This window comes from Rattus norvegicus, chromosome 6 (genome assembly GCF_036323735.1).
Source record: "Rattus norvegicus strain BN/NHsdMcwi chromosome 6, GRCr8, whole genome shotgun sequence".
In the NCBI taxonomy this organism is placed as follows: domain Eukaryota; kingdom Metazoa; phylum Chordata; class Mammalia; order Rodentia; family Muridae; genus Rattus; species Rattus norvegicus.
Genome location: NC_086024.1, coordinates 86,263,795 through 86,279,059, shown reverse-complemented (window position 1 = coordinate 86,279,059; position 15,265 = coordinate 86,263,795).

Here is a 15,265-nt window from a genome sequence, read left to right as displayed (position 1 = left end):
AGTACTTTGAAAGGCCTTTGGTGACCTGGTAAATTATTTTCAGTAAAAAACAAACAAGTTTGGAGAGAAGGACCATGTGGTATGGTCAAAGACCCTGATGAGAGTCCACCACAGGACATCAGTGAGAGTGTAACCCAATTGCAAAGTCCCTGAAATTTTGGAGATGTCTGTGTCATGGATTGACAAACAAGGACAGCAGCAGTTACAGAATGAAGCTGGTTGATCCTACTACACAATTTGTGTAAGTTATGGGTAGGTATAGAGCCAGAGAAGTAGAACTGCCTAGGCTCTTTCAACCCTGAAGATCCTGAGTCCCAGACATCTGCTACTGCGTTTTATACTGTGAAATATTAGTTTTGATTTGATATGATCATAACTGTGTCCTGGCTCTTCCGTTTGGAAATAAGGTTATATAACTTATTGATGTTTTTCAGAGGCTTTTGATTTTTTTTCAGAGTCTTTGAACTTCAAAATAGACTTTGGATGTTTTAAGGAAACTGAAGTTTTATAGTGTTTTTTTTAAAAACTGGAACTTCTAAAACTTGGAATGCATTTTATATCAAGATATTAATAATACTTTCTCTTTGAGATAAACAAGAAAACAAGAGTTACAGTTTAATAGTAATATATTTTTATATTAAGTTGACAAAGGTCTTAGTCTATTTTGTTTTTGTCAAATTGAGACAAACCTAGTCATATCCAGGAAGAAATACCTTAATCAAGAAAATGCTTCCCATCAGATTGACATTAGGCAAAACCATAGAATATTTTCCTGATTAGTGACTGATGTAGGATGGATCAGACCACAGAAGTTGGTGCCACTGCAAAGCAAACTGAGCTGGCCAAAAGGAGCAACACTATATAATGTTCCTCTATGGCTCCTGCTTCAGTTCCTGCCCCCAGGTTGCCCTAACTTCCTTCAGTGATGGTGCATGGCATGAGAGATGTAGATGAAATGTAAATAAAAATATATGCAATAAAAAAGTAATAAAAATCAAAACTACTTTAAATGTCAAAGAAGAAGAAGAAGAAGAAGAAGAAGAAGAAGAAGAAGAAGAAGAAGAAGAAGAAGAAGAAGAAGAAGAAGAAGAAGAAGAAGAAGAAGAAGAAATGACCTCTATCCTCCTGAAGTTACTCTTGGTGGTGGTGTTTATCACACAGTAGAAACCCTAACTAAAATAGCAAAGGCAGCCCAGGTGTTGAAAAGCTGCCGTTTCCCAACTGACTTACATTGATTAATATATTAACATTGTTCACACATGTGTAGATTAATTCAGAGCAGTAAATTTGGAAACTTTACAAAGCATTACTGAAATCAGGCAGAAGTAATCTTCATTAACTCCACATTAAATCTATACACAAATTAAAGTCAAACTGACATGTAGTCTTCTGCCCAATGAAATGTATTCTATCCTCATTCACTTGTACTTGCGTTCACATCTTTAAGAAATACATATATGTACAAAATATTTCATATTTTTGCTGCTTTGACTTCTTTTATTGTTTCATTAATTTTATTATATAACATTGCTATCAGATGAATCAAGTTACAGCTGAATTTTATTCTAAGGCTTTAAGTTCTGAAGATTCTGTTTTCCAAGGACTATGATGGTATTAACAAATACCCTTTTGTTTGTTTGTTTGTTTGTTTCTTTCTTTGTTTCTTTCTTTCTTTCTTTCTTTCTACTTTTCTTTCATTTTTTCCAATATAGATGTTATCTTTCTTATCTAATTTTGCTGGACAAAACCATCAGTCCACAGATTTATTGGCATTTTCTTTTAGTGTCCCATCTAATATTATACTGCCTAACCAGAAGAATAATATTTAGCTATTATCTTTCCTTTAAGGTTCTGCATTTTTATCTTTTTCATTTTAATGTATTATGCCTATAGCATTGCTTTTTGTTTGTTTTAAAGTAGAAATTAAACATAACACTTTGAGGTGTTATCATTAACCTTTCGATTTCTAATGCATATATGGTCTTTTATCTGGTACTTGTTTGTGATGACCAGAATATAAATAAATTTTATCTTTTTATTAAAGTTACCAAATGCATTACTCTTTTGGTTTATAATATTTACAAAAGATATGTTTAAAAATAATATTCAAAGTCCACACCTATGAGATTACTATGATTTTTCATTTGAATAAAAATGTTATTTTACTCAATTTCCTTTTTTTTACATTTTAAACTTGTTTCTTACTGATTTTTATGATTAATTTTATCTATTCCATCCGTATATTTACTAAAGTATGAAATTATCAGTGTAAAAATTAAAGATTCTTATTTAATCTTGAAAAGCAGTTATTATACCATAATTATATTATAATAATAAGCCCCAATAAGACTTTCCAAACCTCCCAAACATTCTCCCAGGAGAATGTTATTATCTTGTAAATCCTTTGTTACTGTTATAAATGTAGAATCTTATCAATCATAAGTTACATATTGACAGGAGAGTGGACCATATGGTATGTTTTAAAAAATATTCCAGAAGCAGTATAATATTCACTATGTGACATATTTGGCAGATGCATGTAACTGGAATGTATAAAGGCGAAAGTGTTAATAACACTGGTGTACACAAACGCCTTTCCATTAGAAGAACCCAGTATGTGACATGAATTCTCATTTTAAACCACAAGCCTCATGGTTAGTAACCGTAAGCTGAGGGAGTAAAATTGGAGTCAACTTAAATTTCAGGAAAGTCTGATGCTGGTTAATGGCAAACAGCTAGCCAAGAGGACAACGATCTGATGCAAGACTTACAGTCTCATACTATGCAGTCTTTCAACTGTTCATTTTATAATCAGGCTTCCATACAGATGTAACCTAGAGACATCTAAGCATTTCATCTCACTTTACGTGTCTCATTTACATATTGTACATGAGAAAACAAACCGTAAAGCGAGGAAACAAGAGCATGGAAATCAGATGACTATGTTTCAACCTCTTTATAGCATTTCTAGATCTTATTTTAAAAGAAAGGAAAACAAATATGTTTCACTTTAAAAAGCATGGCTTTCAATATTTTCAGCCACTCTGGAATAGAAAGTCTTTACTTTCTTCAAATCCTGAGGGGACATAAAGCCTCATCTAACTCAGCAATATTAGAAATACACCATGTTTACTATTTTAATAATTAAATATAATCAATGACTAATATTTAGAAATATTTGTGTTATATATAACAACAGAAACATGAATAGATTCCAATTCCTTGATACTGTAAAAAGGGTGAAATGCTCAGTGGTCTCCAAAGATTGTAAGGATAAAGAAAAACAATAAGTCAAAAGAATTACTCCTTTCACAAATAATAAAAATAATTGCCAACTTATTTCTCCATGGAATTGTTTTTTATTTTTTCAAATCTAACTTAAAACACTATTAATTATAATTGAAACCATGGTAACAAATTTACATTTCATAGAATTACTGGGGAGAATTAGAGAAGATAACCCCTTGCTTTTCATTGTGTGGCTAACTTGTTTTTTTTACAAATTTGCAGAGCTCATAAATACAGATGTACCCTGCAGCCGTATACATAATTTATTCTGCTCTTTAACTGGGACAAGTAAGTGTTCATTACAAACACAAAGACATGTTCCATCAGTAGCATACAAAATAAAATATGAACATGTAAAGTTTTAGCCATTTTTAGCCAATGGAACAATGTTCTTCTCATTATTATGTAGGTGTCTGAATATTCCCTGCCTCAAATATCAACATCCCAATTCAGGTTCCTACAGACACACCACAAAATATAATAACTTCTTAAACAATTTGTCATCGTAAGTATTCAAGTTAGTTTAAAATTGCATTCCTTTTACTTTAAACATTAGGTAAGACTTATGGTAAAGTATTCAACCTATAAATATATTTAAGCTTAGAAACAATAAATATTAATATATACACTATACTTAACACTGACATATTAGAGAAAATACTTTTTTGATGAAACACAAAAGTATTCAAGTTGTATCTTTGGTCAAATAATGAGTGTAAATTCATAAAACATTTCCATCTTGGTTTTATAAAGACTCCTTTTATACTGGTCTTGCTAAAAATCAATTTCCCTATAAGTGTGCGGAGGTGTGTGTGTGTGTGTGTGTGTGTGTGTGTGTGTGTGTGTGTGCGCGCGCGCATGTGTGTGAAGGCAAATAATCAACACACAGAAGTGACCATCATAGACCACCAAACATAAAGACAGACAAAGGTACATGAGTTAAATCCCTTTTCTCATCATTAGTTCAGCAGTCAGCACAAATGCTGACCTCAGTGATGCATAGCAAAGACCTGCTCTCTTCCTGCTGGAGATACCTTCCTATCAGTTACCTGTTGAAAAAAGAGAAACAGAGAAGTTGAACACACAATAGCATCTTTCATACCTCTCTGAATTAAGCTAAGATCTCAGGAAAGGCATAGTCAATTTATAAAGTTTGTCATCTTGTTAAAGTACTGAACTGAATTTTCCTGCTCTGCTATTCATGAGCAGTATTCAAATGCAAACACCAGGGCTTAGCCTTCTGCCTAAGTTCTTGAATAGCTATCATAAAAGGACCCAGGAGAGAATGGAATCTGGTGTGAGTGCAGAACATGAAAGGAGATCTAATCATAAAATGTGAAATGAATGTGGAAAGGATAATGTATTTGGGAAAGCAAGAAATTAATTTCATTTAAACGTGGAAAAAGATTCATTTCTGCATAACGTTATTTTAGGAAAGAAAAACTAATAGGAAAGAAACATTTTTTCTAGAGGCTCACACATGAGTCAGCGTCTACTTTTTCTGAGGAGGAGTGGCTTCTAGCAGTAAGTTGTTTACAAAATCAGCACAAGGAAGAATTTGACCATTGCTTTATTTTCCAAAGCATGAGAATTAAATTCCAGCATTATCAAAAGAAACATGGGTTTGATGTCTTTACTCACTGCAGAGGCAACTCAAGGCAGTCACTGCAGTGACCATAAAACTCCCGTTTGCTTTAAGAAATCTTAGATAGGTTTCTTTCTGCCCATAACATTGGCCTTACTAACTGGTATTTTCAATAACTTTTCCGTGTTTTGTTTGTTTTCTTCCCTTACAGAAGGGGTATCGGGCATCATGAAGCTTTTATCAATCTTAGTATCTCTGGGGATTTTATTACCTCCCCCTTTCTCTCTCTTTCTTCTCAGCCCTTAAGTGTGTGTGTGTGTGTGTGTGTGTGTGTGTGTTTGTGTGTGTGTACATTACACACAAAACATAAGGATGTACCTCAGCGATAGAGCGCTTGAATAACATACATGATGTCATGAACTCCAACACTGAATAAATAAGTAAATAAATAAATAAATAAATAAATAAAATAGAGATAGGTAAGCAATTAAATAGAAAAGAGAAAGAATAAAGTGTCTTCAGATACAGTACTCATCAAGGAAACTTTACAGAAACATTTAAAACCTCTTACAGAAAACCACACCAATCAAAACGCAAAGCTGTGGAATTCAGTTTCAATGGATAAATCTACAAAACTCTCTTGGGTCTGAGGATCAGGGAGATCACAAAAGAGAAGGCAGAGTAATTATAAAAGCAAAATCAGGAAATTTGCTGCGGAATTGTCTCCCGGCAATGTCAGAAACTACACTCAGAGCATGAGCTCTAAAAGCATATGAGCACATCAATGTAGGCAGGAGACAGCTGAGTAAAGCTCAACCCTACGGAAAGAACTACCAGCAACTGAGAAATACTTAGTGTGGGGAAATAATCTTCTCCAAGGAAGACTCTGGATACTGGCTATTAAATACCAAAAGGCCAACTCTGAAAACATACATTATGCATATTTAGACTTACGCAAATGTGCTTGTGCTTGTACAGATACATGTATATGTATATACTTGCTTAGTCTGTACAATAATATATATATATGTATATCAGTGTGTGTTTGTATGTGTGTATATGTGTGTGTATAATAATAATGAAAAAAGAAATAAATTTGAAGAAATAAAAAAGGGGTACATGGGAGTGTTTGAAAGGAAGAAAGGAAAGTAAAAGTGATATAAATGTAATTACATTACAAACTCAAAAGTAAAAATAATAAAAATTCACAATAAAAGTTTAATATACTTTTTCCCTAAGAAATTTACAAATATAAGTAATTTTAAATATAGGTATGTAATTTTAATGTAAATAATATATAGTTAAAATATTTTCAATGAATAAATCCATCACTCATGAAAATAATAAATATAAATAAATACTTGAACAGTTTCATCTTATATCCAAATTACTGAGAAATCTAGCAAGATTATAAAACTAAAAGTTTTAGAATTAATTATAATTGTCAGGCATTTAGAATTGAAAAACTGACTTGTTCCACCTCATGGTTAATAAATAATTCTGGAACCAAAAAGAAAATAAGATACATTTATTGAGAAAAAAATTAAAAATCACTGTATGGTGTCTGATGACAATTTTGATGCTAGGTTTATGGGCTCTCTTTTTTTAATCCCAAGATTTCCCATAACCTTGGGCATGCTAGCTTTTTCCTATATTTCTAATTACTGGGAAGTGTATCTAAGTAGAAGTTCTAGGCTGCCAGAGCCTGACTAAAACATGCGGATGCACACAGCCAAACGTTGGACTGAGCTCGGGAACTACAATGGAGGATAGAGAAAGGGTTGAAGAAGCTGAATGGTGTTTGCAACCCCATAGAAAGAGCAACACTATCAACCAACCAGAGCTCCCAGGGACTAAACCACCAACCAATGAGTAAACATGCGCCACACATGCCTTCGCCTCGATATTTAGCAGAGGATTGCCTTATTGGGTATCACTAGGAGGGGAGTCCCTTGGTCCTGTGGAGACCCCAGGGGTAGGGGAATGCTAGGGAGCTGAGACAGGTGGGCAGCACCCTCTTAGAGGAAGGGGGCAGAGATACGGGATTTGTGGAGGGGCAACTGGGAAGGGGGATTACATTTGAAATGTCAATAAAATAACTAAGAAAATTTTTTCAAAAAAAAGAAGAAGAAAAGAAGAAGAAGAATAAGTCGAAGGAGGAGGAGGAGGGAGGAGGAGGGAGGAAGAGGAAGAGGAAGAGGAAGAGGAAGAGGAAGAGGAAGAGGAAGAGGAAGAGGAAAGAGGAAGAGGAAGAGGAAGAGGAAGAGGAAGAGGAAGAAGAAGAAGAAGAAGAAGAAGAAGAAGAAGAAGAAGAAGAAGAAGAAGAAGAAGAAGAAGAAGAAGAAGAAGAAGAAGAAGAAGTTGTTGTTCAAGGCCAGGCTTGCTGCATCAAAATTTGCTTCAAAGAATAATTCCAGAGAAATGGAAGAATGAGGAGGAGAAGGAAAAAAGACCATGGTTTATTTAGAATTTTCATCTGTTAAAAGTTATAAACTAAAACTATAGTTTCTTCAACATTTTTGCCTTAGTAAGGGTTTGCACTGCTGTGATGACACTATGAACTGGGCAAGTCTTATCAAGAACACTATGTAATCGAATCTTGGCTTACACCTTTTCACAGATTTAGTGCATTACCATTAAGGTGGGATGTGCAGCAGTTTTGCAGGCAGACATGGTGCTGGCGAAGAAGCTAAGAGTTCTTCATCTTGATCCACAGGAAACACTGGATGTAGCTTGAACTTGGGGGACCTCAAGGCTCATAACCACAGTAATACATTTCTACCACCAAGGCCACACCTATTCCAACAAATCCACACTTCATAATAGTGCCCCTCCCAGTGCCCAAGCATTAAAACACATGAGTCTATGAGGACCTGACCTGTAAACCATGACAGTTTCATACCAAGTGGAAGGGAGGTGGTTAGTGAATATCAGATGCCTTAGATATTTCTAACCCCCATCTTAGTATCTCAAATCCAGATAAAGCCAATGTACTAACATTATCTATCACATAGGATGCCTTAGGTGTCCCCTACAATGCACATCTGTCAAAACTGCCCAATCAAGACATACCAGAAGGCTTTCCTCTTTCCAGGTATACCTAGTATTCCTGTCCCTGTCTCCAAACCTCATAGTAGGGGATGGAGGCTGATAACTTTGGTTTGCCGCTGTTGTTTTCTTCCAATAAAATTTCCACAGTATATTCTGATCACAACCAATTCTTCCATCTCTTCTCCAATTCTCACGTTTGCAAATCCTTTTCCCATTTACCCCTCCCCTTCTACCCAGAGAAGGTGAGTCCCCTTCTGGGTAACATCGCACCCTGGGACATCTAGTACTAGCAGGACTAGGTATGTTCTCTCCCACTGAGGCCCAAAGAGGCAATCCATGTCAGAGGAAGGATATTCAGTGGCAGGGAATACAGACCACTACATTCCCTGATCCACTTTTTAGGGAACCACATGAAGACCAAGTTGCACATTTGATACAAGTGTATAGATACACTTGAACCTACACACATGAGACAGCTACATCCATACAGCAAGTTTTGAATAAATAACCTTTACTTGTCCTAATTTGATTTTATTGACTTATTTGGATATATGTCATGGAAGTCCGTCTGTGACTCTGCAATACTCTTGGTATAGATCTCAGCCTTTGGCTTCAGATAGAGTGAATGATGTGAGTATAAGGATCTTCACTTTGCTTTATTGCCTTCATCTCTCTGCCATTCTTTGATCTGCTGCCTATGCACTGATATTGTTTCCATGTACATTTCTTGGAACCAGGTCATTCATTCGTCCATTCTCATCTCTCTTTGACATCTTTTGTGCCCATGGATTTTTTTTTTACTTTGTTCTGTTTTAAAACATTATATAAAATAACATTTTTCTTCTCTTTGGACTGTTGCCTTTTTGCACACTATTCTGTATCCCAATAGCTTCTCATTGAATCATTGTAAATTTAATTAAAAAGTGAATAGTTGTGCTCAGTGGAACAAAATTAGGCTTTTGGCTTCAAAATATTGCTTTAGAGAAAAATTGAATTTTCTAAGTGTGAGACTTAGCAGCATGTTAAGCTACCTGATGTCCAACGAAATGAGAGTTTTCCTGATCAAAGAAGAAACTCTTAACTAAATTATCTTAAGTGTATAGATTGCATATGTAAACTTTATGTGTGGAAAATATACATTTGGTTTATGTGTAGGTTTATAATGAATATAAATATATACATTTGGATCTTTAACCTTGCTTCCTTTGTCACTCTGGTTTTCAATCAGTAGTTCCACAAATAAATTCCAATTTCTCTTTGGTTTCACATCCCTGTGACTCGAGTATATTATGTTTATGTCATCCATTTGTTAACATGAGTTTTGCAAAGAACTTTGGAAAGATATTTGAGTTTCACCATCTGTTCAAAGTTGTCATTTTCTACCTATGTAGTGAATGAGAGTTTCAACATAATATCAAGTGTCTTTTTAAATTTCTATTTTCCATGACATGTGTCTGCCAGAAGCAAATGATATGCAATGATAATTACATGATGATATTGGCAGCTCTGTTACAACAAGAGATGCTCAAGAATGGAACTTACATTAAATGTTACTTTAGCTTATTTTATTGGCACACAAGAAGCAAGAGGGGTATTAGCATATGTGCTGTAGAGGTTACTGTGCCAAGATTATTATGGTTAACAAGACTAAGGTCACTTAGCAGTCAGTGTTGGTGCTAGACTGAGGGTCTAGATGTCTAACTCAACTCTTCTAGCACTGTGCTTCTTAGTAATGCGATAAGTAAAGAGTAAGTAAAGGGGGCTTCATAAAAATCTATTTGCTCCTTCTTTTCATCTGAGTAACTTCTAGGTAAGCTCTAAGAATGCAGATCTAGAAATTACTTATCTGTGTTGTGTATACTTTCACATACACAAATAAATCATGTGTAGATAATAAATGTGGATTTTTTAAAGCAATATATCTATCTACATTTATATATCATTATTAACGTCTAAAACATTTGTATGTTAATAAGATGACTGTGCTTTGGAAATCTAAGCATAAAGACTCAAATCTTGGTTCAATATTTTCTGTTCTGGTTTATAGATCCTCTTCAGATAATTGAAGTTTTTTTTTTTAATTTCTACCCACTGATTCTGAGAATGCTACACCTTATAACTACCTACTACAAATGGTGGAAGTGGGTTAACTGCTCCTTCAGAAATGGCTGGAATTATTTCTGTTCCCAAGTTAAATTCAGGAAATGATTTTTTGCAAGTCAGGGCAGCCACTCTTAGGGTTATCCTTCAATGTCAACAAGGGTGGATTTATAATCAACAAGGAAACTCAACATGGGGATGTGAAGTAAGGGCCCGTAATTGGTCAAATAAAGAAGAAAATCTTATCTTGAGTGTGGGAATCACAATTCTTTGAGTATTAGATAAAATATGAAAGAAAAAAGAGCATTCCTCTTTCTTTGCTTCCTAAATGCAGAAATGAGGGAGAAGGAGGAAGTGTAGATGTGGAACAGTTGAAGGGTGGAACAAGAGGGGGATAAAGTCTGGACTATTAAAAAAAAGATTAAAGAATAAAAATAAATAAATATTTAAAAATTATAAATTCTATAATTATTTTTTATTTTTCTATGTATCTAGTTTAATATTTAATTTATTAATTTTATATACTTCTGTTCTTACTTTTTTTAAATTGGATATATTTTTAATATACATTTCAAATGTTATTCCTTTTCCTGGTTTCCCGGCCAAAGTCCCCTATTCCATCCTCCTCCCCTTCTTCTATAAAGGTGCTCCCCTCCCCATCCCTCCCCTTCTCCCCCAACCTTCCCCTACACTGAAGGGTCCAGCCTTGGCAGGATCAAGGGCTTCTCCTTCCACTGGTGCCCAACAAGGCCATCCTCTGCTCCATATGCAGCTGGAGCCCTGGGTCAGTCCATGTATAGTCTTTGATAGCGGTTTAGTCCCTGAGAACTCTGGTTGGTTGGCATTGTCGTTCTTAGGGGGTTGCAAGCCCCTTCAGCTCTTTCAGCAATTATTTTTTAAATAATCTAATTGTTTTAATTTTAGACATCACTATGAGTGATATTTTTCATGACAAGTATGTTTTTATTTCATTTTACTTGGTTTGTCTAATATTTGTTTATGCATTAATTAACAGCAAGTATTACCATAGTTTTATTAATATTTTCATTGGCTTGCCTAAGCACTCTTCATGTTCTTTTAAGGATAACGACCATATATTCACTCCCTTGCTATTCTTACAACATTCACTTTCAAAACCTTTAATTGTTTACAATTTTGTGCCTCTTTAAAGTGGATGTAAATCTTTTATACTTTTGCTAGTTTTACAATCAAGAAAATTCTTATCTTAAAGACCTTAAAATAATCAACCCTTTAAAATGCAAATCTTTGGCAAAGGAGAAAACATTTGGAATGTAAATAAAAAATCCAATAAAATGCAAATCTTTTAGTGAATTTGGTGGTCTTCCAGTCCAGGGAGGATATGTCAATTACTTCCTCTAGTGCCAGATAAGAAACCCATAGGCTTAATAAAGAGAACATGTGGTTTTGAATAATTCTATATGCTGGAAACCTCCACAAACAATGTCCCTTGAATATCTGTCAGCCACTTTACTCAAATGTTTAACAATGGGCCATTCACCATGATTAAGGAAGAGAAAATAGTTTTGAGATGTCTATCAAAAATAAAACCAAAACTGCAAATCTTCCTCTTTAAATTTATGTTTAATAGTAAATGTTTTTATATATTTGTATGTGTATATGCATGTGTTAATATTTTTGCCTATTTATATATGTGGATAAATACACGTAAGCTTATCCTATATATTATCTGTCCTTTTTTTTTCAGCAGCATGTATTTTATTTCAACAATATCTGCAAAATAATCAACATCATTATTGGTAATTTTGTCTAGTGATGTTTTGATAACTAAGACTAACCCAGAAAACACTATATAATGCAGTGTCTTTAACTCATGATAGTTTTCCTACCTAAGTTTCTTGAACGGGGAAATGAAATCACTATGCCCTACTTATTATGTCTTCTAAGTTTTATCGTTGTTTTACTGAGATACTTATCTATGCAACAGATTTAATACAAACGCTTGTGCTTAATTTCTACTAAATGTTGTAAAACATATTAAAAATATCTGTAGAAAAGCCTGCTTTGAGTTTGTTGTATTCACGTAGCAGTATAAAAAAATGTGACTGTCCTTGACATACATAGTTGAATTTTAAGGCCCTCTTCAGCAGCAGAGAGCTCAAGTTATTATCCTGAGTAATAAAATATTTAATAAAGGTATGAAAAGAGGCACCAGAGACCTCAGTAGCTCTTTTGGCCTTTGAAATACATTACTTGCCTGGAAGCTATTAGCTTATTACACTGTTGTAGTAAAAACTGTAATTCATACTCTAAAAGCAAAGAGATTTCACTGGATCTGTAAAACGTGTCTTCATCTTCACCCAGGAACATGGTCTGATATGCAGTGCAGTCTTCGCATGCAGAGGGCGACTCCGTGAAGGACATGGTATTCCCACAGTGTCATTTTCTTATCAACCAACAATCAACAAATCTTCAGGGCTGAAAGGACCTCACTAACTTGCTCAATTACCTCTTGATTCTGTGCACTGAGGTGAAGAAATCTGAGATGAGCACACCACTGACCTTATGAGGCCACTCTCCCATGAATTGTTAATGATTATCTTCACGGGGAGATTGTAACCCTGGGTCATCCGTTTCATTTTGTTAGACTAGAGTTAAAGATCGTGGACCAGCCAAACTGTCATAGCAGAGGGCTATCTAGGATGAAGAGTCATACTGTCACAGCCACAGGAGTTACTCAACGTTAATTTCTGTGTTGAGAATGCAACTATTTTCACAGATCATAGAACAAAATGACTAAACATTAAGACAAATTTTGAACAATATTTTCTGTCAAAATTCAGAAGGAAACAATGAAGGTATAATGAAGAATGATAAACCATTTGGAAGCTTTATGGTTTTAAGAGATGAATAATAGCTTTAATTAGGCTTATGTTGTAAAATGTGTCAATACTTTAAAATATATATTAAAAGGATAAATAAATATACATTGATTTATCTAAATTGAACACTAAGAGAAATGGTAATATGATTTTAGGGCTTGTACCATTAAACCCTGATAACATTTGTAGATATATAAATTTTATATATATACATATATATATATATCACATAAATCATACATATTAATGTCATTCAATCTTCAAGGAAACTGTGAAGTACCAGTCAACAAGTCAACATTGTAAACCACTTGAGTCTGAGATATATTTACTTTACCACAACATTCAGGTTAGGAGGTAAGCCACAATCCCAATTGACATATTTCAAACTAATGGCAGCAATGCTTTCTAAAATCTCAAAAGGAAAAAAGTTTTTATACTTGTCAGGTTGTTGTGTGAATGTGTGTTAGGGGGTGCAAAAGGAGGACTATGCAGGTATTGTTCCTTGGGTACTGGGTGCTTGTTTGTATTTTCTATTTTCTTCCTTTTTAAATGTTTTTCAGTAGCCAGGAATCTTAATTTGTCAAAGTTAGTTGACCCTCAAGCTTCTGAAATTGTCTTGAATAATTGAGCATCTCTCCAGGTCTTTCATATTTGCCTAAAAACAATTGAATGTTCCAGTTTTTTCATCTTTTTCCTTGGGTGCCATCCTGGTCAATAACATTTGTTTGGTTTTCTTGGCTTTTCTATTAGTTCTTAGTACATGAAATATTTAATATTAAAAACATATATGTATATACTATATACTATATACTATATATATATATAGTATATAGTATATAGTATATAGTATATATATATATATATATGAAAAAATCTCTATACTGCTACCAAATAATGGGAGACAATTAACCAAATACATAGCTCTTAAAATTAAATGAAGCCTCCAATATCAGGAATGGGTTATATCTAATTGAATTACTGGTCTAATGGGGCCTATGGATCCCCCAAATCCAGGTTATTGCAAAGGTTTCTCTCTACAAATTAATGTAAGATCCCATTGCTGAAGACAACACTGGCATAACTCATTGAACATGGAGAAATATGGAAATTGCCATATGAACGCCTTCATCACTTTAAATAATGGTGCTTAAAGTTCTCTGTCAGAGGGAAAAGGTAAACAACAATACAGCTGTAAACCCTTTGTGATATACTTGTGCAACTGTTGCACCATATCTGAGGGAATAACCAACCACTGTCTGGTTGTACATAAGCTCCCTCCATGCCTGAAATTGCTCATTTAGCAAAGAATATAAGGATAGGCCATGGACCTATGGTCAAACCATATATTGTTGTTCTCCTCAGTGTATGTATCAATATAATGGTCCCAAATGATATTCTGCTGTAGCAATATATTAATGTCTTATTTAGCCATCACCAAAGAAGCTTCTCCTTTCAGTATCTGGAGGAAAGTAAGACACAGCAAGGAAATATACAGTTGGAACACCCTGCCTTAAATAAGGCATCTCCCTCAAATACCTCCTTTCAACATCCTTTGTGGAAGAAGAAACAGAAAAAAATGTAATAGCTACTGGAGATGGAGGACTCCACGGGAACAAGACGTTCCAAAAACAAGAGGACTAATACACAAATGAACCCATCGAGAATGTAGGAGCAGTTACTGCACAGGCCAGCCTATGGGTCCCAGTACCGAGAGGGGGAACTAGACAGAGTCTTCTATCACTAACCTAGAAATAATTTCCAACTGGTAACTGCTTGCAAAAGAAATATTGTTTTTCCTCAAAGTTCTCTTTCTGAGAATACAAATGACAAGGAGAGGCCTTGTACCCAGTAGTCTATGGCCAATTAAAAATAAACTGAAAGGAATATTTTAACATTACTCTTTATTTCCATAATACTTTGTATGGCTATTTCTTTTACTCTACTTGTGTTTTCACTTATATAGTACTTTTTATACTTTTGTGTTTTTATGGGTTTGCTGTGTGTGCATGTGTCTTTGTTTAAGTGCCTGTATTTTGCATTCTTTTTCCCATTCTGTCCAAATGATTATATCCTGTCTTTGCTTCTTGTCTGTTGTTTTAATTTGCTTGTTTAAATTCTAGATTGAGAAGGAGAGAGACAGAGTGTGTGTGTGTGTGTGAGAGAGAGAGAGAGAGAGAGAGAGAGAGAGAGATAGAGAGAGATAGAGATAGATAGATAGATAGATAGATAGATAGATAGATAGATAGATAGATAGAGAGACAGAGAGACAGAGAGACAGAGAGACAAAGAGAGAGAGAGGTTTGGGGTTGGGAGTGATCTGGGTAGAAATGAATGAGGAAAATCTATGAATGGAATATATTGTATGAAAAATGTATCTTCA